The sequence below is a fragment of the Mustela erminea genome, chromosome 13, assembly GCF_009829155.1.
Source record: "Mustela erminea isolate mMusErm1 chromosome 13, mMusErm1.Pri, whole genome shotgun sequence".
Taxonomy (NCBI): domain Eukaryota; kingdom Metazoa; phylum Chordata; class Mammalia; order Carnivora; family Mustelidae; genus Mustela; species Mustela erminea.
In genome coordinates this window covers 58,618,498-58,641,777 of record NC_045626.1, presented here as the reverse complement: position 1 = coordinate 58,641,777, position 23,280 = coordinate 58,618,498, and the positions used below count along the sequence as shown (strand labels likewise).

Sequence of the window (23,280 nt, the reverse complement as noted above, 5' to 3'; positions counted from 1 at the left end):
GGAAACTATTTTCTTCTTTGCTAAGAGGTAAAGTATTTATGTCTTTAATAAGCACAGTGACGGAGACATAAGTGTACTTATAAATAACTCCGCCAAAAATGTGCATATACACACTACTTCAAAAGAATGCAAGTCCTTCTGTGGACTCTGATTCCTGCCCAACCTGTGGCCCGCAGGAGGGACAAGAGCTGCCACCGTAAATGTCAGACCGACTCTGCTTCTTCCACAGCCACCAGGCCTGGAGAGGGGAGGTCCCTAATTCCCCTATTTGTCTTAGACACCCTTCAATGTCCCTGTGATAGCTATGACCACGTTTCAGACCACATCAAGACCGTGGCTCATGTAAGCATAACTTCTGCCGTGGGCACACTGAGCTGTCGGTCTTGGGCAGTGGGGGGGTGGCACTCAGGGTGACCAACAGCCTGGGCAGCATGTGGAAGGCCAGTAGGGGTAGACAGACATTCTGGCTATATGTGCCTATCCCCGCAGAGGCATCCTCCAGGAACTTTCCGGGCTCCCCAGAGCAATGAGAGCATTGTGCAAACACACACACACACACACACACACACACACACACACACACAACATGACTGTCCAGCTGACAGGTCAGAATAAACCCATCATCTGATCATAACCACTAACCCATTCGGCACAGGCAGCTCGCGTTACAGGGACTGTGAAACCCGAGTAAAACTTGAAGCACCCAGGACACTTTCACCAGCCAGTCTTGCTTCTTTACTGCCGAGTTCATAGCAACGTGAAAGAAAACGTGTGTTGGCACCAGAAACAGTTCTGTGACCCGAGTCCTCTGGGCTCAGCGGGTCACAGCCGGGATGACACGTAATGCTCACCGGACAGAGGGTGCTAAGGCCATTAAAGGTATTGAAAGAGATTTCACTGCCATGGAAAAGTAAATAAACACAGTTCAATAAAGAATACATAGATGTCTAGAATTCTTCAGGAGATGGCAAAGTCCCAAAGCACTCCAGGAAGGATTTTTGGCCTTCAGTGTCTGCTCTGTGTGCATGAACACATCATCTCTCCGGGAGAGGTTTGGGTAAATCTAATAAAGCCCTCTAGTTCTCTGATTTATAGGTGGACTGGCCTTTGAGTTGGCCCTCTTCCACACCCAGAAGTTAATCCTGTGATTTTTTCATACGCAATTGAGTGGAGTTGGAAGGGGGATTATATAAAATAAACCCCAAGCCAAACACACATATCCTATCCTCACTGCAAGTACATGAACATAGAGTCCTCCATAAACAGATCTTTATTCCACGCATGAGTAGCAATCGTGTTTATGTTTAGACTTGGACCCAAGAAATTTTATGTGCAAGTTTTGGACTGAAAATGTTCAGTGGAAATTTTCAACATATTGAGCATTATTAAAATACTCTCAAATGATAGATACGTCCTAAAGCAAAAGTCGGTGGTTGAGGTAAGAGTTTCATCACCGTGCATTTTAAACATTATGAAATAGAATTATATACTGTTCCTACAGATCCTAGAGATATTTCTAGGATCTTCCCAATGTATCACTGAGGCTGCCGAGGAAAGGACTCTGTCTCTGCCTTTGTAAACAATGAGACCGGCCACAAACCTGTGACATGTAGGGCCTGAGGGGAGTAGGGCTGTGCTTTCGACCTGTGAGGAGAAAAACATACATAATGGTCAGGAATGGGATAGAACCATCAAAGGCACACAAAATGGTTATGAATATCAGAAAATGTAGGTTTCCATTCTATTGTTCTGCAAGAACGGAAAGCTGAGTTTTCCACCCGTATGGCAAACAAAAGCTCCAAGTCATAGCTATGTAATCACCTATAGATGAGTTCAATATTCATGTGGCTACATATGATGAAAGATGATAGGTAGATAGATACTAGATACATAGACAGACATAAAGGCAAGTTAAATACATATGTATATGCCACTGGCCCTTGAACAACATGGGTTTGAACCACACAGATCCACTTAAACACTTTTTTTTTCAGTATATATACTACAGTACTGTAAATGTATTTTCTCTTCCTTTGATTTCTTAACATTTTTTCTCTAACTTCTATTGTAAGAATATAATACATATAACATATAAAATATGTGTTAATCAATGGTTTCTGTTATTGGCAACGCTTCTCTGATCAACAGTGAGCTATTAGTAGTTAAGTTTTGGGGGAGTCAAAAGTTATACGAAGATTTTTGACTGAGTAGGTGCTCAGCATCTCTAACCTCCACATGGTTCAGGGGTCAACTGTATGTATCAATTGTCCAACTTACCTTATTTCTATGTCAATGTTTGTTTGAATACTCATTGACTGTAAGCAATGGATATTTGACTTCTGTTTGCAGAGATAACTGAATCTAACATTTGTCGTTTGTAACTTTAGTAAAAACTTCATCTTTCTTTCCCTGAGGTATATCATCAGAATTTTTCTTACACATCACTACACATTTGAATCCAAGAGAAATTTTCCTACACTGGGTAATGAAGAACTGGAAGGAATCAAAGACAAGGATGTTTTTCTGTGCACATTGGAAAAAAGATTTCCTAGCATAGAAGGCATTGATCTGTGAGGGATGAAATACGGTAGTCTGATGTGTGTATATTTCAAAAGGGAAAGGGGAAAAACGGTGATCAAGACCTTGGTCAAAGAGTCTCACATCAACCACCAGGTGATTCATCTACATAGACCTTGGCTAAAAATAACAGCAATGATAATTGTACATAACATTGACTGAGCACTTACTATTTGCCAGCCACTCTGGGAGAACTTTCTCTATGTTAAGTCACCTAGGAAAAAAACGTGGAAGATTTTGAAATGGGCAGAAGAGATTACTGGACACCTTTTCATTGGAATGCCAGACACTCCTCTGCTGATGTTTGCCTTTGACTAGACTGTTTTGCAACTCTGTAGAGATAAAGATTAGCTTGAAAACTGAAGGTAATACAACTTATTCCTGTCCATAGAAATGTGAAATGTATCCAATGGAATCCCATGGACTGCTGCCCTATGGCCATTGACCAGCTCTACCAGCTTTGTATCCATTTGTAAATTAATGTCTTCGATCTTTATCTGATTCTAGATGTGCGCTTCTTGGACCATCGTCAACGTCCAGTGAATTGCTTGTTAATCTAGGAATTAAGTACAATCTTTGACACAAGTTCATTCTGAAGTTATATGAGAGTCATAATTTTATTTTCTTTTAAGATTTGGCCTTTAACACTCATCTCCACTTTGGAATAATACTGTGAATAATGGGACCAGGGTTGATGGGGGACTTCCAGCAAGTAGAGACAAGAAGACAGTGAACCACCAACTGGTACATAGTTTCAAAGGAAGGAGCTTTACTAATCCCTTACAATGTGATCAGTAATCACATTACAATACATGACAATTGTAATACATGACAGTTCCTCTCCCCAGTGTATATAAGTCTCCAGTGTACAGGAACTTGGTTAGAAGGCAATCCACTCCCAGGTTGGAAAACTATATTCTCTGGCAGGTATTTCTGAGATTGAAACATTATGAAATGTTAGCCAAGCTCCTATGAAAAATGTCTACTCCTTTCTCTACAAAGGAGTCTTTTAACTGTTTGAAGGCAAATAGATGATATCCCCAGTCTCTTCTCCTGCGTGAAATACATTAACCTGCTCCTTATCTGTGATGCTTTCAAGGCCTTCTTACCATCTTGTGCCTTCTTGTTGCCCTTCATTTCAACTCCCTTCCTGCCCAGAAACATGGCACCTAGAGTTGGAAACAACATTCTGAGCCACAGTTCCCATGATCTGAGTCCTAGAAATGTGTAGGATGCTAAAAAGCCGCATGTTGGGGCACCTGGGTGGCTCAGTAGATTAAGCCTCTGCCTTCGGCTCAGGTGATCTCTGCATCCTGGGATCAAGTCCCACATCGGACTCTCTGCTCGGCGGGGAGCCTGCTTTCCCCTCTTTCTCTGCCTGCATATCTGCCTACTTGTGACCTCCCTCTCTCTCTCCCCCCACTCTGTGTGTGTCGATAAATAAATAAAATCTTTAAAAATAAATAAATAAATAAAAAGCCCCATGTTTATAATATGGAGTGTGCCTGTGATTTGCTAAAATTTCTTTATATCGTGAAACAGGTATCAGTCCGTTTTGCTTTCGATGTATATTCACTATGAAGAGTAGAAGTTTCTTGTTAACACACATACTTACTTATTTCTAGCCAGAGTCATCAAAATCTTTCATTTTATTTTTTATTTTTTTAAGATTTTATTTATTTATTTGACAGAGAGAGATCACAAGTAGGCAGAGAGGCAGGCAGAGAGAGAGAAGGAAGCAGGCTCCCTGCTGAGCAGAGAGCCCGACATGGGACTTGATCCCAAGACCCTGAGATCATGACCTGAGCCGAAGGCAGAGGCTTAACCCACTGAGACACCCAGGCGTCCAAATCTTTCATTTTAAAGCAGTTAGTAATCCCTTTCATTCAATTTTTATCCAAAGAAAATCCTGCCATCCTCTGCTTATATTAAATTATTATTATATTAATTTTATAGCAACAAATTAACTTTAATGATCAAAATCTACCCAAGTATCTACTTGATTTAATACCCTGTGGTCCGATTATTCGAATGTGATAAAGAATTCATTTTGACAGTAAGCTAACAACCCATCAATATTTATGGCTGCTCTTCCTGCTTGTTTAGGAATTCATGCTGACAAATTCCACATTTTTGACAGTTCCTCAGCTAGAAAGCTAGCCAGTGGTGGGAACCCAGTGTGGTGTTGACAAGGATCCACGGGTCCCTGAGATGTTCACAAAGCTGCAGAAGATTATCCCAAGGAAAGAAATACCCCTCAAACACCCCTGGGCCTGTAATTAAAGTGATCAACTACCCGCTCCTGTAACTCTACATCTCCCAGCCCCTGGACAGGGCAGCCCGTGAAAGCCAAACCTGTAATCAGAATGGGGGGGGGGGTGGATAACAAAGCAGAGAACAGGAAACTGTGGATATCTTCTCTACCAGATGTCCCTCTGCTCACTGAAGTTGCAAAAACACGGGAGCTCTAAATCTGACTTCTTTTCTTACAGAACTCAGCCCACCCTCCCTGCTGAGCTCATTCTGGGGCAAACAGACAGCCCTTCCCTGACGGTTACTAGCACAATGTTATCCTTGTTTTTCTGCCATTGTTAATTATGCACATGGCACACTCAAGTTCTATCATATGTTGCCAAAATAACTGTTGGATAAAAGAAAAATAGAGTCAGCCCACTAGTTCATTGATCTTCATGATATCTAAACACTAATTTTTTAAAAAAACACATTGATATAAATAAGAACATTTTGACATCCTAGATAGAATCTAAATTCTTCAATGTTCTTCAATATAAACATATTGCTTATCACAGGAGTCCTTCATGACATGGAAAAGCCCCTTTGATACTGTATAACCATCATAATCATGGGGAAACAGATATTGAAAGAGGAGGTAATAGGCCAAAGGTCACTAGCAAGGTCAAGGATGAAATCAGATTTAAGAGTGAAAGTTTCCACTTTGTTAGTCTTTATTCCCTAGTGAAACTCCAGAACATCCTGTTAGGTCTCGTTATGTCTACATTCAAAGTGAATTTCTATACATAGCGAATAAGGAAATCATCTGAGTAACATCACAGAATCTAATTATCCAATTTGATTATTTAGGGTATAGAAATGTGGATAACTTTATCAGTGTCAAGTAACACCCTTGATGTTTCTCTTTGGTTAAATCTGACTAACTCCTTAAATTTCAAATGAGTTCCTAGTCCACCATTGATTTTGTTCCCTTGAGAGCCTGAGGTAAGAAACTCCCTGACCATCTGTTCTGCACACCTACTAAGCCTTCGATTTTCTGAGGGACCGGCATTTCTATTAATTTGTGTACCACTTCAGCTGATGTCTAGAAAACCCTTTTTTTTTTTCCAAAGATTTTATTTATTTATTTGACAGACAGAGTTCACAAGTGGGCAGAGAAGCAGGCAGAGAGAGAGGAGGAAGCAGGCTCCCTGCTGAGCAGAGAGCCCGATGGGGGGTTCGATCCCAGGACCCTGGGATCATGACCTGAGTTGAAGGCAGAGGCTTTAACCCACTGAGCCACCCAGGTGTTCCTGGAAAACCCTTTCATACATACAAGAGAGTCTTGGGTGGGCAATAATGATTTTATTTAAACAGAGGACCAAACTGGCACCACTGAACACAATGATATAGCAATAAGGTTAGAGCCGTCAGTTGGCTACTGGAACCTGCTAGAAAAAAACCATGGGAAGCTGTGTCTGTGGCTTCCACAGAGCAGACAGATCCACAGCCCACAGACAGTGCTCAAGAAGATGGGAGGAACTCCCTGGTGAGGAAGCTGTCTTCAGGACAGGGCTGGTCCAGGAGCTCACAAGATCGAACCACCAGGCCATCCATCATCAACCCCAGCTGACAGAAAAAATAAACCATTTTTTGTTTCCTCAGAAGGCTTGCAAAAGAGCTCCTGGGCCCCATGGAGCCCAGAGCAAGCTGCTCAGAGTCCGTCGTGTCCAGGCCCCTCAGATCAAAGATCGGTTTGGGGCAAAAGGAAGTTTTGAATTTGACAGGATTTTCCTGGACACGTTCAAAACAGGAATAGCGTGACAGGCCAGGAGTAACAAACTCAACCGCCTGAGACTTTTAAATGCAACAAGGCTGGGTGCATGGGGGCAAATTCTTCAGGGTCTGAGGTGGTCCGGGCTTAGAGAAAAGCCACGAGGCTGCAAACGGGCACTCAGCACAAGAATCCGCAAAGCTGTGGTGAGACTTAGAAGTAAAAGGAGGGAGGAGGGAAGACAGATGAAAGTAAGCAAACGAATTCTTTGACATATGCCTTATGAGTTTTGACACTTTGATAGGAAGAATCTGTTACAGTGCTTAAAAGTTCCAAGCTCACCCCGCAGGGTATGGGGGAAAGGAGCAGAAAGTTCAAAGCAAATAATTACCTGTTATTGATGTATTATATTTAAAGACCCTGGCTAAGGATTAAAGACGCTCTCAAGGCCGTTAACAGCCTGCAGTAAACAAGTCATGTTTCAGAGAGGAGGAGGAGAAAAGAATTTCAGAAGGATTTCCTCCATTAGTCCTTCTGGAACCCTCTGTAGGTAAGGCAGAGCATGCCTATGTGCCTTACACAGAAGGACCTATTTAAGACCAGAAAAAAAAAAAGTCATCAAATACTACTGGAGCTTTGTCTTGATCCCTGAGGTTTCCTCCTCTGAGCTATCCTCTTTTTATCAAGGACTTTGTCTTACTAACCATTATATTCCTGGCATCTCAGAGGGATACCCAGCCAGTCGGTAGGCGATAGATTTGGGTTGGGTGGATGGGTAGGTGGATGATTTCCTGGTGGAAACTAGTTTCTTTTTTTCTTTTTATTTTGAATGAAAAAAAAAAAAAAAAAGATTTTATCACTAAAATAGGTGGAGGTTCACCAGACCTAGCACCTCTTCCCTGGGGGCAGGCCTAGAGAAGGGATGGTCTCCTCCAAGTAGCCCCTCAGACATAATGGCGGGATGTCTTCCTCAAGGAGGCACTTGATGGTTCCGTTCCTGCTTCCCCTTCTGTGGTATCTGATCTCTCAGCTGAGGACTATTATTCTAATGAAAAACACTTCCAGGAAATCAGTCCAAGACAGATTTAATTTGATGTGGAAAAGAATTTCAAATGCACATTATGTCCGTCGGAAATTATGACCAGCTTTAGCTTTCAAGTACCCAGATCTGAAGATGCCACAGCGCTTTGAAGGACATGGGGAGGAGGACTTCCTTGTTTTTGTTTTTGTTTTGTTTTTTAGAAAAAAAAAAAAAAAAGAATAAGCAAAAGAAGAAACATCCTTCCCCCCCACAGGGAAAAGATAGTTCTGATCAACATAATCACAACCTTTCAACGGGCAGAGCCTAGACACACACTGAAGCCACCAGGCCACGTGTGGCTGCTGGAGGCTGCTTGGAAGAGTGTGTCTGGTCCCCAGAGGCCACCTCTCTCAAACCACACTCTCCTGGGGCAATCCCCTGCTCAGGAACCTTCCCGTCTGCAGCTCAAAGCTCTGAGTTGAGAATCAAGGCATCTCCAACCCCTCTTCCCTTGGCTTTCCAAGCCCAGCCCCCACAGGTGCCCTCAATAAACCATGCCCTGTAGCCTCCAGGTTCACCCAAGATTGTCACCAGAGGACACTTCACTGAGCCCTAGTCAACCCTTCTTTCCACCCCTTCCACCCCAGAAAGGAACAATTTTAGAGCAAAAAGGGGACCCCATCAATACTGTACCTAAGTTCCAGAATAATAAAATAAAAAGATTAGATGTACTTAGATGTCGCTGCCTCTCCTCTCTTGAGCTTTTTAAGACCCAGTCTCAAGCTTCTCATTTGTTCTTGCTGGCTGGACTCAGAGGATACACAGTTAAATAAAGCAAGTCTCCCGCCCTTGACATTCACATAGGTCTACAAATACTCTAAGAACCATCATGGTAAATGCCATTTCTCTATTTACATATTTTCTTGTCGTGGTGAAATGCATATAACAAATTTGCCTTTTTAACCATTTTTGAGTGTTCTATTCAGTGGCATTAATTATATTCACAGTATTGGGCAATCATCACCACTGTTTTCGAAACTTTTCATCATCCCAAACAGAAACTCTGTACCCATTATGCAAGAGCTCCCTCTTCATTCTCCCCTCCGCCAGCCCCTGGCCACCTCGCCACATTTTCTGTCTCTCTGAATTTGCGGATTCTATATATATTCCCTGTAAGTGGAGTCATACAATATTTTTCCTTTCATATCTGGCTTCTTTTCAGCGTAATGTTTTCAGGTTCATCCATGTTGGTGTGTATCAAATTTTCATTCTTTTTTAAGGCTGAAGAACTTCCCATTGGGTGTATATCCCCCATTCTGTTAATCCATTCATTCCATCTGTGGACACTTGGGTCACTTCCATGTTTTAACTGTTGTGAATAATGTTGCTAGGAACACGGGTGTGTAAATATCTGTTTGAGTCTCTCTTTCAGTTCTTTCAGGTATCTAACTAGGACTGGGACCACTGAGGCACCTTTCCATTTCTAGTTGATGGATGAACAAATGAGTAAACATTTTCAGCAGAGACACCAACTGGTATAAAGGCACCAAGGCATAGCGCCACCCTGGGAAACTCTGTGCCACCAGAAGCCATTAGAAATGGCTCCACCAGGGGACCTGCAGATGAGGCCATGGGGACAGGAACTCTCCTGGAAATCCACCATTTCCATCTGCTAACTGTCCTTAATCCAAGTAAACTCGCGGGAACAGCCAAAATAGGACTGGTTCCCGAACTTTCCTCTTTCTGGACATTGAGGGCAGAGGTCACTCAAGGAAGCCAAATACCCCATACACTGATGACAAAGTGGCCTTCCTTCACTCCATCCTTTTTCTGTCAATCCAGAAAGATCCCCAAGCGAAGAAGACTTGTTCTCCAGGAACCACCATTCTTACATATAAGGAAAGATCAACGTTCAGCATTTTAGTCTGAACACCTCCGTTGTTCACCCCCCACCCCCACTCAGTAGAGACGAGTTACCAGAGGTGGGAGAGTCTTCTGCAGCATCTGTCCCATGGACATACCCTATAGTGGGTCAGCTGACTTTGGTGATGAGCTCCATTAGCCAGGGTGAAAATACAGGAAGAGAGGAGATCTGGGGAAGACAACGGTTTCATTTTTCAGATAGAGACTGAGAAGTGACTCCCGGGGTGGAGTAGGGGCAGAGGACAGATCTCCAGCCTGGAGAGACATATGTGGGAGTCACGAGCACACGGGATGGTATAAACCAGCTAGGGTTATACCTTCAGCATATAAACCAGCTGGGGTTATATCTTCAGGCCCTCAGAAAGAGGACCAAAGCCAGAAGTCCAAATTCTACTTAAGAGATAAATCATCAGAGAGTTAAAAGAAGAGCAAACTTTGTGTGTTTTTGTTCGCATCTGGCAGGAGACAGCACGCCTCCCTACATGCGTCCCAGGGGAGCGCCGTGGGCCAACCAGCTTGGACTACTCATTGGGGGTGAGGCCAGTGCCACTGCAGACACGTGGACTGCCCCTGCTTGTTTTCTAATGGGACTAGATAGACACACTTGTTAACATGTTTTGTTAGAAGAGAAAGGGTGGTGGTAATTGATGCTTGATAGATAATCCAAGTCCCTATCGGGGCTAGAAAGGAAATCAGAATGTTCTAACATGCATTACCTCATCAAATCACAATGTTGTGAGTGAGGCTTGATTGTTCCCACTTCACTGAAGAGGAAACTGAGGCACAGGTTTTTAGCAATAGAGCCAAGATTTGAAACTTGGGTTCCTAATAACTTCATGGCTGACAAAATGACCTAACTGGGAGTTTGTAGAAAAGTTACCCCAATATAACTAACTCTCCAATATAACTAATGGCAGGAACCAAGAATTCCTGCTATCAACCATTCCTTAAAGGAGAAATCAGCACCGCCACCCAAATAAGCTAAAATATAAAATTGTTACTTAGGAACACTTACTTATTACTACTTGACATGCCTGAAATTAGGTAATCAGGTTAAAAAATAATTACAAAAAAATGAATAAATGGGGACTCCAGTAGAAGCTAACTAGATCCCAGGCACTATCCTTAACGCATCTCATGTATTTTATCATTAAATATTCACAAAAACCCAATGAGGTCATATTATCCCCAATGTACAGATTGAGAAAGTGAAGTCCAGGAGGTTAAGTAATTTGCCTAAGGTTAGGCAGCCAACAATAGGTAGAACTAAAATTTGAACCCTTCCTCTTAAAACCTATTCCATATCCCCTCCATGCAGGAATAATTCTTGTTCTCTGTTATCTCTATCGGGAACCAGGAAATTCGTTCCTAATTTGCTTGGAAGCCATGGCAACAATGGGCACATCCTCTCTTTTTCCCATCCCTCCAATACCCTACTCCCACCTTTCCCAGCAAAAGAAATAGAAGACACCAGGTATAACCCCTCTAAACGAGGTAAATTTGTTGGAACCCATTGCTTGGACCTCCAGACATGAATTCTCAAGAGAGGAGACACCACCTCTATGGAGATACAAATTAATTCTTTGGAGCCAAAGAACACAGATACCATAATTGTTTGTAGCCCTGCAAAGCTCAATGCTACCATCAAAAGCTTACTTCTCAATATTTCATCTCCCTCAATAGGGAGAATTTTAATTTAACCTAATTTTTCTCCTAAGGGAGATGCTAATGAAAAAAAGTGGTTGAGATTCCACCGGGAAATCAACCAAGATTGAGAATGGCCCCAGGGGCCCAACCTGCACCCACATTCCTTCTCCAAATCTGGGCAATGTTGGCTGCTAACCTGGTGGAGGGCCTTTTCCAACCTTCCTAATAGCTTGCAAGAGTATAAATGCACTCTTCACACGCACATAAGTTTATATGTATGTTTCCAAAAAGGAAGAGTTTTGGAGGGTCTATTTGGAGAATTCTTAGTTACATGCTGTCCAGCTATTCCCTCTGCTGCAGGACCCACCAACCGGCACAGTGACTCTGAGAAATGACCCAGGTACAGCCCAGAGCCTGGCCACCTTACAGGCGCCTTCTGGGATGGGGCACACTTCCAAAAATGCTGCTTCAGACAACAGTCACCAGCACCAGGGCCCGCCCGGCACTCAGGATGAGGTGGGAGCAAGAGAAATCCTTGCTGCTTGCATTTATTTCTTTGCCTCCTGAGTTCAGAACATCCTGATGCTCAGCTCTGCTCCAACCAGACCAAACCTCAGGAAAAGCTACACAAGAGAAAAGTAGAGAGAAACATCTGTCTACAAGTTTTCTCTCCCGGTGGCGATCTATAGGCAGCAGTGTAACCCATGCATCCGTCCTCAAACACACACTTCGCCTACTGCTAATACATTTCAAAGGGCTTCAGGGAAGCGTCAATGAGGATCTGCGGATTGATTTCTTCCGTGGGAATGTGGTTACAGACAAGAAAAAAGGAAGAGGGGAAAGACGCAGAGCCCCAGCCAGCAATTCATCTCACAAAGCGAATCTGCTAGAGAAGATGAGGAGAAACAGAAACTAGGCTGATGGGGTGAATCCCCAAAGTTGCAGGGAGTTAGCAGCAAGGCTGAGCGCACGGCCTCCAGGAGCTGAGCCGGGTTACACTCTGCCCACCCGCACTACCTCTCACAGCCGGGGGTTCTTTTAATAACATGCACTTAAAAAGTGAAATTGCCAGAGCGCCAGCAGTCTTTATAAGGATTTCAGCGCAGCACATTTTCATTTCCTCCACATGGCAGGACCACCTTCTTTGTTCCGATTTCACCCACAAGACCCTAATCCATGGACACTTGCCGTAACAAAGTATTTCCAAGCTGGGATTTTGGAGGAGACCTACAGGCTATCTTCGACCACCTCCTCCCTTTCCCCTTCGAAGCCCAGTGGGTATATTCCAAGTGCAGGAGTTTGGTTTGGCCTTAGCCTCTTGTCCACATGCACTCTTGACTGATGAAGAAAAAGACATGTCTCCAGCATGATTTTTTTTTTCTCTTGCTGTCAGATAAGGATACCTGTACTGGATCCTTCCTGGCCACGGATCTTAACCTCCCTTGTTTCAGAAATTGTACCTAAGGCTTCAAAATCTCCTAACTGCACAGCATCTTGCTTTAGGCGGCATTTTCCACTGCCATCTGTGAAACTCAAACTCAAAGTTTAGTTTCCATCTTTGGGACCACTAAGTATTTTCATCAGAGATCTTTATTTTACTTAGTGGTTTTTTGTTGTTGTTGTTTTGTTTTGTTTTGTTTTTTCTTAATGCTTTCTTTAAAAAAAATTATTCTGGATGTGTGCTTGTGTGCAAGGGCAAGGGTTTTGAATGATGTTTCTTTGATTATCCCACTTAATCAGGAACCCCAAATGTCACCCCAGAGCATCTTATGCATTGCTAAGCCATGTGTTTGCAATCGGCAGCTGCTCTTGAGCCGGGCCAGCATGTGTTTTCGGCTTTTGAATTCAATTTCAGCAACCTTGAGCTGGGTACAACATAGCTGGGCCGGAATTTGAATGGTGTTAGCTTCATTTGGATTCAATGGAAGCCAGTTAACCGTCCACCCATCTGTCTGCCAGGATGTCCGTTTACACTCGTGCACCAATCGCTCATTTCAGTCTGGGCCTCTCGGGCACGTACATCTGAAGTGCAGGGCGCAAAAAAGTCCACCGTCTGCTTGATGGAAGGTGGGTCCTGCGGAGCGCGTCGGAGTGAAAAACCCTGCGCATTCATGCACGATAAGGATAAAGAATCCCGCGAGGGTTCTGCCCAGCTCTGGCTTTTAATTAGTCAGTAAAGCTTGATAAATGGCTCACCTCGTGGGCTGTAGCCTCACATCCTCAGACATCTGGAGGGAAACTGGAAGGGAAATGTTCTGCTCATTCCAAAGAGCCAGATGTGTGCCATCACGCGGAAGGAATGTCCAGATGCCGAACGTCTCCACCGCATTCCTCCAAGCAAGCATTTCCCGCAGTCTTTTTGAAAGTCAGATGAAGAAATTCTCGCTGAGGTTTACGCGGTGTGGTAGAGAGCACTTTCTACCACTTCAAATCCTTTCAAAGACATAGAGGTATAAATAAAGAAACTCATTTTATTATGAGACTAAGGAATTCTTTCTTTTTCAGATTGCAGTTCTATGTTTAAATAGACTTCGTTACCTAGATGGAGTGTGAGTGTGTGTGTGTGTGTGTGTGTGTGTGTGTGTGTGTGTGTGTTGGCTAGAGCAGGGATTTTAAAACAAGGCTACCAGTCATCATTACCTGAAAATCTTTCTAGAAATATGGATCCCTGTTCCCAAACTGGACCTATTTTTTTAAAGATTTTATTTATTTATTTGACAGATAGAGTTCACAAGTAGGCAGAGAGGCAGGCAGAGAGAGAGGGGGAAGCAGGCTCCCTGCTGAGCAGAGAACCCGATGTGGGGCTTGTTCCCAGGACCTTGAGTTCATGACCTGAGCGGAAGGCAGAGGCTTAACCCACTGAGCCACCCAGGCGCCCCCCAAACTGGACCTATAGAACTAAAGTCTCCAGTTTTTAAATTCAGAAATCAGTATTTTTAAATGTAACCAGTTGGTTTGGTCATCAGAGCACAGAAGGGCGTTTGGGACGCAGAGAATCAGGGACATATAAACTAATACTAACACTATCATGGCCAGCTTTCATTGAACTCCTGCCATGTACTTGACAGGCACCTGATTTAGCCTTGACCAACACCGTATCACGGAGGTACTACGGCATCTCCCTTTTAAAACTGAGGAAATGGAAGCTGAATCACAAAGATGGTAAGTGGTGAGGCCAAACATTCAAGATCCTGGTCTAAGGGGTTGGTGGCTCTTGTTAAATCACAAGCTCCTGCCCAGCCAAGGCAGACGTCATTCCCAGAACACTTCCCCTTGGCCCTGAAGTCTCCAGTTGATTAGAGCTGAATCGGGAGATTAATCTCTCCTCTGATCTAGCCCAACCTGTTTGTTTTACAGATGAATAAACTTTGACCTAAAGAGAATTAAGTGACTCTTCTGGGAACACCCAGATGAGAACTTAGATTTCCTGATTTTGTCAGAGTTCTTACCAAAGCACCACATTTCTGGTTTAGTAGCTAAGCTCTTTCTGATTTAAACACTAAAAAGTCCCCTTTGTCCTGGAAAGATAGCCACATTCGATGGCGCTCACTTAATTTCCTAAAACTTCTGGGTTTGAGGATCTCTGCAACTAAGACCTTCCAGAATCCCAGTGTGTGCCCTTACACGGTCCTGGGTTTTTGTCTGCTCATTTGGGGAGTCTAGATAAGAAATCTTTCCAGACTTATCTTAGAAGTCTGTTTTTTTCTGATTCCAGTTCCATGAGCATATATTTAGGGGTTTAGGGGGGATAAAAGGTTTTAAAATGGTTACCTCATGCCATTTGGAGACTCCAGACACATGTTTCAACAGTTTTCTCTGAGGTTCCCAACTCACATGTTGCTTATTGCTAAACTTCGAGTTAATATGACCGCTTGAGATTTAGACCTCAACATTCCACCCACAGACATGCTCTGGAAGCTTCCTTTCTCCATCCCACGCACAAGATTTCACTGTTGACATTATTACATAACTTTCCTCAAATTCGGATTGCCAAGACTGGTATGTAGGGCTCCTACTGTCTGCGAAGGTGGGGCTGTGAATCTGTCTGGATTCACAAGGCTCCGTCAGCCTCAGAAGACACATGAAGGTTCAGATCACTGAGATGGAAACCTCACACTTAAGACTTGTACTGAGATGGGTGCTGCTGTGCACCTGCAAGGTAGCAAATGTAGTAAAGGCAGACAGCTCAGTGACCTGGTTCCAGTCATCCTCCTGTGACAATGGCCAGATTTGCTGTCTTTTCTTCAAGGATTTGGTGATTTTTCTCCCTTCTCCCAAGCTCAGGATACCAAATTCTTATTGATTAGAGAAATAAAACCTCACACAGTTGTGGGAAAGCTAGAGAAATAAGGCTCCGAAAGAGGCAGTCATTGATCAGAACTGCAGAGACACGGCCCCAATGGACAAGTCAACATTGTCCAGGGACCAGGAACATCTATCTACGGAGATGGTGTGGCAGAGAGGAGCTAGTGGAGAAGCCTGTGGAAAGCAGGCTTGGTTCGCTGGTAGCCAGCAAGGCCAGTCATCAGGAAGATGAGCTGGATGCAGAGTGAGGCAAAGGAAGGGCAAGGTAGGCCCCGCTGGCAATACCCTGACAGGCTTTCACTAGAAGCAGAAAGAATAGTCTGGAACCCACTCGTGTCTCCACATTTGTCTCTCACCATATCTTACACAACTATCTTCAGAGAGTAATGGCTGCTTTCTTTCCACCTTTCAAACATCACGTAATCTCTCCTTGAGTGGGTCTAACTCACACCCACACACTGATTCTTGGGAATGTCGTTCCAGCTTAGCCAAGCCGACACAGTACAAAACCACCACAGTCTACCCCTTTTCAATGAGACATCCATATACACCTTGTTCAGTCATGTTTATTCCCAAGTAAGGATGACAGTAAAAGGATGTTTTCACCGAACGTGGCGCAACTACCATCACACAACCAAAGACATACTAAGTCTCTCCCTAAAGTAGCATACTAAGGCCCATGTGTTACTTTAGTCATCTTGGGATGGCCATGTCATGCAAACCATTTCTAAATTAATACTAAAGTTTTTTCTTCTCAGAAACTGGTCAGAAGGACTCTCAGTGATGCCAAAAGTAGAAGCTGAGAGAGAGAGGGCAATATAGAAGAACTAGGAGCCATGAGAATCTGAGCTACTTGTTTGTAGATCTTACGTGTATCTTTAGGACCTGTGCCTGCCCAACTTTATGGCTTGATCTGTCAGAAAACTCTCAGTTCTCAATGGGTGGTATGGAGTCCAAGGTCAAGTGCTCGGTCTCTGCTCCATACAGACATAGGGACTCAGTCTCTATGGCCTTGTAATGAGACAAAAGCTATTTTTCAAATGAACAGTTATCTACAGAATGGCATGGCAATGCTCCCAAATCCTAAAGACCTTCCCTCTGACTCATTTATAAGGGTATGTCAAAGCCATAGTCTAGAGACACATCAGGTGTCATAAAATATCCTTGATCCCAAGGCCAAAGTGACAGCACAGTTTGCAAAGCCATCTACCACAGAGCCTTCTTTTGTTATGGGACCAACTCAAAACTGGCAATTTTGGGGGGTTATGCAACAAATGATTCAGATGACCTGACCAAATGAAGGGCAGACTGCCTTCAAGATCCATAAAGGTCTACTAGACTTTGTGTCTTCTTAGCAGCGGAAGTGCTAGATGCAGAAACTTTCAGCATGTCATAGAGGATTGAACCTCTAGAAATTTTCACTGAGATAAGGGTTCCTAAATTTTTGTGGCATCTATGTCCACCCTCTGATACACCCTCGAAGTGTCTAGATCAGTTTCCTCTAACTCACTTTTTCGTCACTGGGTCCAATCAGCGTGATATCATCAATGGGCATCAGTGTAGTAGATCAGCATGATGTCCCATGGAACAGAGGGACAAGTAAGGGCCTTGTGGATTAGATTATGACAGAGGACTAGAGATGAGTTAGTTCAGTGAAGGTGCGTTGCTAGCCCTACTAGCTAACAGCACACTGCTTCTGATAACTTTTACTAACATGTACAGAGAAGAAGAGGCATCAGCAAGCTTGATAACTGCGTGCCAGATGTTAGAGGATGTGAAAAATGTACACATCTGGATAAGCAACAGCCATCGGAGTCACCAACTGATGGAGTGTACAATGATCCACTGTTGGTTCCTAAAAATCCATCTGTCCTCTGCATAGGCCAAATCGGCAAGTTCAATGGAAATATGGTAGGATTCTCTAACTCTGGCTTACAAGTCCTTAATAATAGTACTAACCTCTGCAGTCACTCCAGAAATGCCATAATTCTTCTGAGGCCATTCTAGAACCTTCAACTTGGCCTTTCCCACCAAAGTAGTCTTTAGGTCATTCCAGGGGTCAGGGAAACAGGTGGGGGCTCTGCCAGATGCTGAGTATGTCTATGTTCCAGTTATGCACCCCAGTACTGGGGATATAAGCATAGGATAGGTTCAGAGACACGCTTGGCCCACTGTGAAATGGACCTGATGCAAAATCCTATTAACCACTTCACCGCAACAATCTCCTACTCTGGCTGATGGGCCGTTGCAGCATTTTGAGACCCCAGGAAGTAGTGTCATCTCACAGCCAGTATCCAACAGTCCCCCCAAAGGCTCACTAGTCCCCCCTTCCTTAATGACAATCACCTGCAAAGTGGTAGCACAACCTCTGGAGAAGGTCAAGGAGATTTACACTATATACTTGTGACTGTACTTCAGGGCCAGCCCACTTCAGATGAGTGCAGTTGTGCCTGCCTCTGCTCTGAGAAACTAAACGGTAGGCCCACTCCCCATGCCAATGGACTCTTGTGCACACATGTTCCTTATACACCCAGGGCACCTTCTACTAGGTGCTGTACAACTACACCACCCCCAACACACAATGCCCCTGCTTTGGGGAGGTTAAGTCTCTGCAGCTACCCAGAGGGAAAAAGGCAGCCTCAACTCTGCTTCCCCGCTTATGAGAACATGAACCCCTAATGAGATTCTCTGCATATAAATCCGTTTTCCCCTTCATAAAAAAGGCCCTATAAGTCAGGTATTATAAATTCCCCCTATATTCATTTCCGAGGCCTGTTGGAATTACCAGCAAACTAGGTGACTTAAAATGACAGAAATTTATTTTCTCATAGTCCTCGAGGCTAGAAGCCAGAAATCAAAGTGTCAGCCGGGCCAGGCTCCCTTTGAAGTCTCTAGGACAGGAGCCTACCTTACCTCTCCAGCCTCTGGAGACCCCAGGCATTCTCTGGTTCATGGTGGCATCATGCCAATTCTCTCTCCATCTTCACATGACCCTCTCCTCTATGTGCACCTCTGCATAGCCTCCCCTCTTATAAGGACCCTAGTCATTGGAGTCAGGGCCCACCCTGCTCTAGCATGAACTCAGCCAATTACCTCTGCAAGGATCCTGGTTCCAAATAAGGTCATGTACTCTGGTTCAGGGTAAACATGAACTTGGGAAGGGGTAGGGAAACACTCTTCAATCCCCCAATTCCTCTAATAGTGTTTCTCAACCCTAACTGCCTTACATGCCCTTGGTGGCTCCCTTGAGACCCATGCAGCCCAGGTTCCCATCCCTACCTCCTGAAATTCTGCCAAGGTCTTGTTGGGATGGAATCCAGGTATCAGTACTTTTGAAAGTTCCCCAGATGAGCTTTACTTACTGTAGACCAGTGGTCCATAGGGTGCATGATGCTTTCCAGCCAACCTATATCCAAGGAGAGCCAAGATCCCTGCCTGGCTCCCAGTCACTGCTGACAGCCACCTGTCTAGCCCAGAGGGTTCCTGCAAGATCTACAATCGCCATCCAAACTTTTGCTTAAAAAAAAAAACAAACACAGGACATTGCATCCACATGGTCAGACTTCTACTCAGGTCTACTGCATTCTGGCACCATTTTTCACATTGGGCTTCTCTTCTATGTTGTCCTCTACAACACCCAGGCAGTGTATTTCCAGGAAGCGATGGCACTTCTCAGTTAGTCAACATCTTCCCACACCATGCACCCAAGATGCACAGTAACCTCAGAAAATGCAACTCCTCTTACTCCTGGTGCTCCCCCAGCAGACCATCTGTTGTAGGTTAGGAAGTCTCTGGAGGGTGGGACGGTCCCTGCAGGGTGGAACAGTCCCCTTGGCCTGCCTTTCTCTTTCCCAATATGAACACATGTACCTAAGTTCCTTCTGGCCTAGCCCTCTGTAGCAGCCGACATTCTTGTCTCCCCTGGTATTTACACAACACCCTTAACCCAATACTGTGCACTTACATTAACACACACAAAAATACGTTGGCGGGTCTGTGGCTATGCTCGGACAGGTTCCATTTAGGATGAAATCAAAGACTGGCTTCCCCAAACCCAAACCCTAGTAGTTTTCCTTGCTGGCTTCGAAAAAAAGCAATTCTCCTTTGTTCCCTGTGAGCAAAATTTTCCAGTTGCAGAAGAAAGGCTGTGTTTTTCTCTTGGTAATTAAGCTCCGTAGATGAAATAAATCTACATTTATTTCAACCCTGAATGCACATAGAACCGGGATTTTCCATCTTAGAGTTGCCCCTAAATTGTCTTCCTAAAACGGTGCCTTGTTCATCAAAGGACTGCTCTGACTCTGGAATGCCTTCTTGTTGGGGCTGGTTATTGTTTCTTCTTCTCTCGGTGCCACTATGGTGGCCGAGAGGCAGGGAGGGAGGCCCAACTTGTCCAGTGATTAGAGGATGATGACGGATTATTCCCAACACTCTTCAGCTAATCCTGACAAGTTTAGTATCAGATAATAAAATGGGTAATAATAATGTCATATACCTTATGTAATACAATAATAATAATAAGCTATGTTTCCCATTACCTTGCAGGCCATAGAAAATTCCAGTGAGGACACTATTCTTATAAAACGGTTCATTCGATTACACAGTAAAGTGCCCCCGGCTTATCTCTGTTTGCACTTCCCTCCACAGCAGTGAAATTCTCTCTTTCTCTCTCTCCACCCTGCTCCCAACCCACTTGTTGTTTCTATCCCTGGCTGTTTTCCTTCAAATGCTCTGCTTGGGGTATTAATATCTGTGCGGTGAGAAGCACATCTGCCTATTCCTGGAAAACTATATAAAGCAAAGGAAGTTAATCAAATGCCCAGAAAAGGACACAAAGAAACCTTGCTCACGTGTTTTTCCCCAAGGCCATTGAAAGTCTCCCGTGGCTTCCTCTGGTGCCACCTGGAAGGGAGCTGTGGCAGAATAAGATGACAGCTCTCTGACCCTAATGGAAATGGCGCATGCAAACACGTTCACTCCTTCTAGCTTTGCCTCCACTCACTGGCTAAAGATCGGCGGAAAGCACAAATCCTCAGGCTCACCGATGCCCTGGGGCGTCATTGACACTGGCTGGAATCCTTGCACCTGAAGAACAGAGGTTCCAGAGGAAGCCCGGAATGGGGTTGGGAGGAGTCAGGAGACCTGGTCAGCCGGCCCCCTCTGCTGGCCAGCTGTATTTTGAGGATGGCACTCCGCCCCTTCGCCCCCCATGACTCAATTACCCCATATTTAACAGTAAATAATTCAGATTTAGGGGTCTCTCACGTCCTTTCAATATCTAATGATCTGATAGCCTGAGGCAATGCAAACAGTCAATAAAAATGAACACTACCCAGCCTCTGCTCTAGCCTTGTAGACCAAATTGCTGACATGTATTTAATAATAAAGGTCTCAGTGACTCGCATACACATGAAAAAGATTTGCACAAATAGGAAGTTTGTGCCTATCCGTTGTTTCACCGGGGTCTTCCCTTTTCTTTATCTCTGGTTGTTATTTGCCTCACGAGAAAGAAGGTTGCCCCGTAAGAGCTAATCTATGACATAAACTTGTCATGGGCCCACAGCGGAGACGTGTTACCTTACACACCAGAATACATTCCCACACCAGCTCCTTTGTCCAGAAACGCAGAAAGACACTTTCCTCAGCCTCCCTTAAAGTTGGGTTTGAACCGCATGCCCAAGTCTTCCTCGCGAGCACTGTGAGCAGGAGTAACGCCACCCCCAGACCAAGGCAGGGAGGAGCAGGTGTGGATTTTCCATGCCCACTGGCATCTGCACAGCCGGGAGCAGAGAACTCTGAGCTGTGGCTGGAATCATTGCGGGTCCCCGAGTCCAGATGGGAGAAGGGTCTCGAAGAGGGACGTCTGATCACCTCAGAAGGTGGTATGAGCAAGAAATCAACGTGTTTGTATTAAGCCACTGATATGTGAGGCTTTGTGACGCTAGCAAAGCCTACCCGATCCTGGTACTTCAACAGGCCCATCCCAAAAGCAGAGAAGGAGTCCCCAAGACCATCAGCCACTGCCCTGCCCAGCGCTGTCCTAGAAGTGGGGTCGGGGTGGGGGTCTTGGTCTTGGGAGTTTTTCTGGCTCCCACTGGCCAAGTCTTCCATGAGGTAGAAACAGAGAAGGTTATTCAGTCACATGCTTCATCATCTGAAACTATTAGGTGACCAGGTCAACCCAAGCCCCTTGTTCTTATTCGCTGCTCACCGAAAAACCTTCTAATTATGATTTGGCATTCAATGCAGCTTTGTTGACAGGGAGAGTTTACCACATCAGAGGAACTTTGAGTCAAGACATTCCTGTGACAGAGTCTAATTAGAGATAGTCAGTTACAGCTGCTGGCACACTTATAGCTCCTTGAAGGGGAAATGTCCCTGCCCAGAGGCTAGGCCCAAGGGCCAACATAGATAGCCATGTTTGAACCCAAGGGTTCCCAAACCACAGTCCAGCTTATGATTGATTCATTCAGTTATCCATTCATTCACTCAACAAGTACTTATTAAGCACCTACTCTGTGCACTGGGGATAGAGCAGTAAACAAGCAAACTCCCTGTTCTCATGAATATTATATTCTAGAGGGTAGGAGGCAGCTGCTAAATATGAAAATAGATAAAGATCACATATCAGATGGATACAAGTGCTCAGCAGAAAAATAAAGTAGGGTGAGCAGGACAGGAGTGTGATCTAGGGCAAAGGGGGAGATTGCCTTTTCTATGTTTCAAGGGAAAGATTACTCTGATATTTGAGCAAGACACTGAAGGAATTCAGGAGATGGCTGTGTAGGCATTCCACAGAACAAAGGATAAGAGTGGATGTGAAAGGAACAACAGCTGCAAAAATCTTCAGGTGGAGCGTGCTTGTTTGGTCAAGAAACCTCAGGAAGCTGGAAGGGCCAGGGGATGAACAAAGGAATGGTAAGAGGGAAAAAATCCGTGGGGAACTGGGGTCCAGAACACACGGGACTATGTAGGTAGGCATGGCAAGGACTCTGACTTAGAGTAGAATGGGAAGTCCTCTCAAAGTTTGGAGCAGAGGAGTGATGCCATCTCGCTTAGATTTGAAAAAGGAGAGATCTGGTTCTTCTGTTGAGAGAAGACAGAGAAGACAGTGGGAGAACGTGTAAGAGCAAGGAGAGATCCGTTGGGAAGGATCACAATAACTCAGGTGACGGGTCACAGTGGGTCCTATTGTCTATGGCATAATTCATCAAATTCTCTTAGGGATCTGAGCAGATCATACCAGGAGAATGAAGCTGAGAACTTCAGGGACAGCCACTGAGAACGCATGAGGCAAACAGGATCCCCTGTCCCCTAATATTGACCAGAGTGCTGACCTGACTTCCTGGTAGCAATAGCCTCATCTCCAGGATGCCAAACCTTGTCTTTGTAGATATCCTGCCTCAATCAGCTGTATCAGTCAGTTATTGCTGAAAAAAAAAAAAAAAATCCCCGAATTCAGTAGCAAACAATACTGTGCATCCATTCTCAGGGTCAAAGATCTACAGTTCAGCGAGGAAAATTTGCTCTGGGCTACGGTCAACAGGTCAGCTGGGGAAGCTCTGTTCCATGTGATCACTTTGCAGCCTAGCCTGAAGACACAGCAGCTCCCTGAGGACATTTTTTTTCCCATGCAGAAGTTGGAAGCTTCCAGAGGAGCAAGCAGAAACACATGATTCCTTCTAAAGCTTGGACTCAAGGCTAGCACACTGTCAGTCCCTTCCACGTTCTATTGCTGAAGACTGTCACTGGCCAACCCGGCACCATCAGGGCAGAGGAGCACACTTCTACTCCAGTAGCG

At 44.6% G+C, this 23,280-nt stretch overlaps 1 long non-coding RNA gene across 1 annotated transcript in view; it reads right to left on the bottom strand.

The window, feature by feature from the left end:
- Positions 1 to 6,058: 6,058 nt before the first annotated feature.
- Positions 6,059 to 23,280, bottom strand: part of LOC116572062 — a 43,731-nt gene continuing 26,509 nt past the window's right edge. Inside the window, exon 3 of the long non-coding RNA XR_004278114.1 lies at positions 6,059 to 13,607. This is a non-coding gene — a long non-coding RNA (uncharacterized LOC116572062). The remainder of the gene's footprint in view (positions 13,608 to 23,280) is intronic.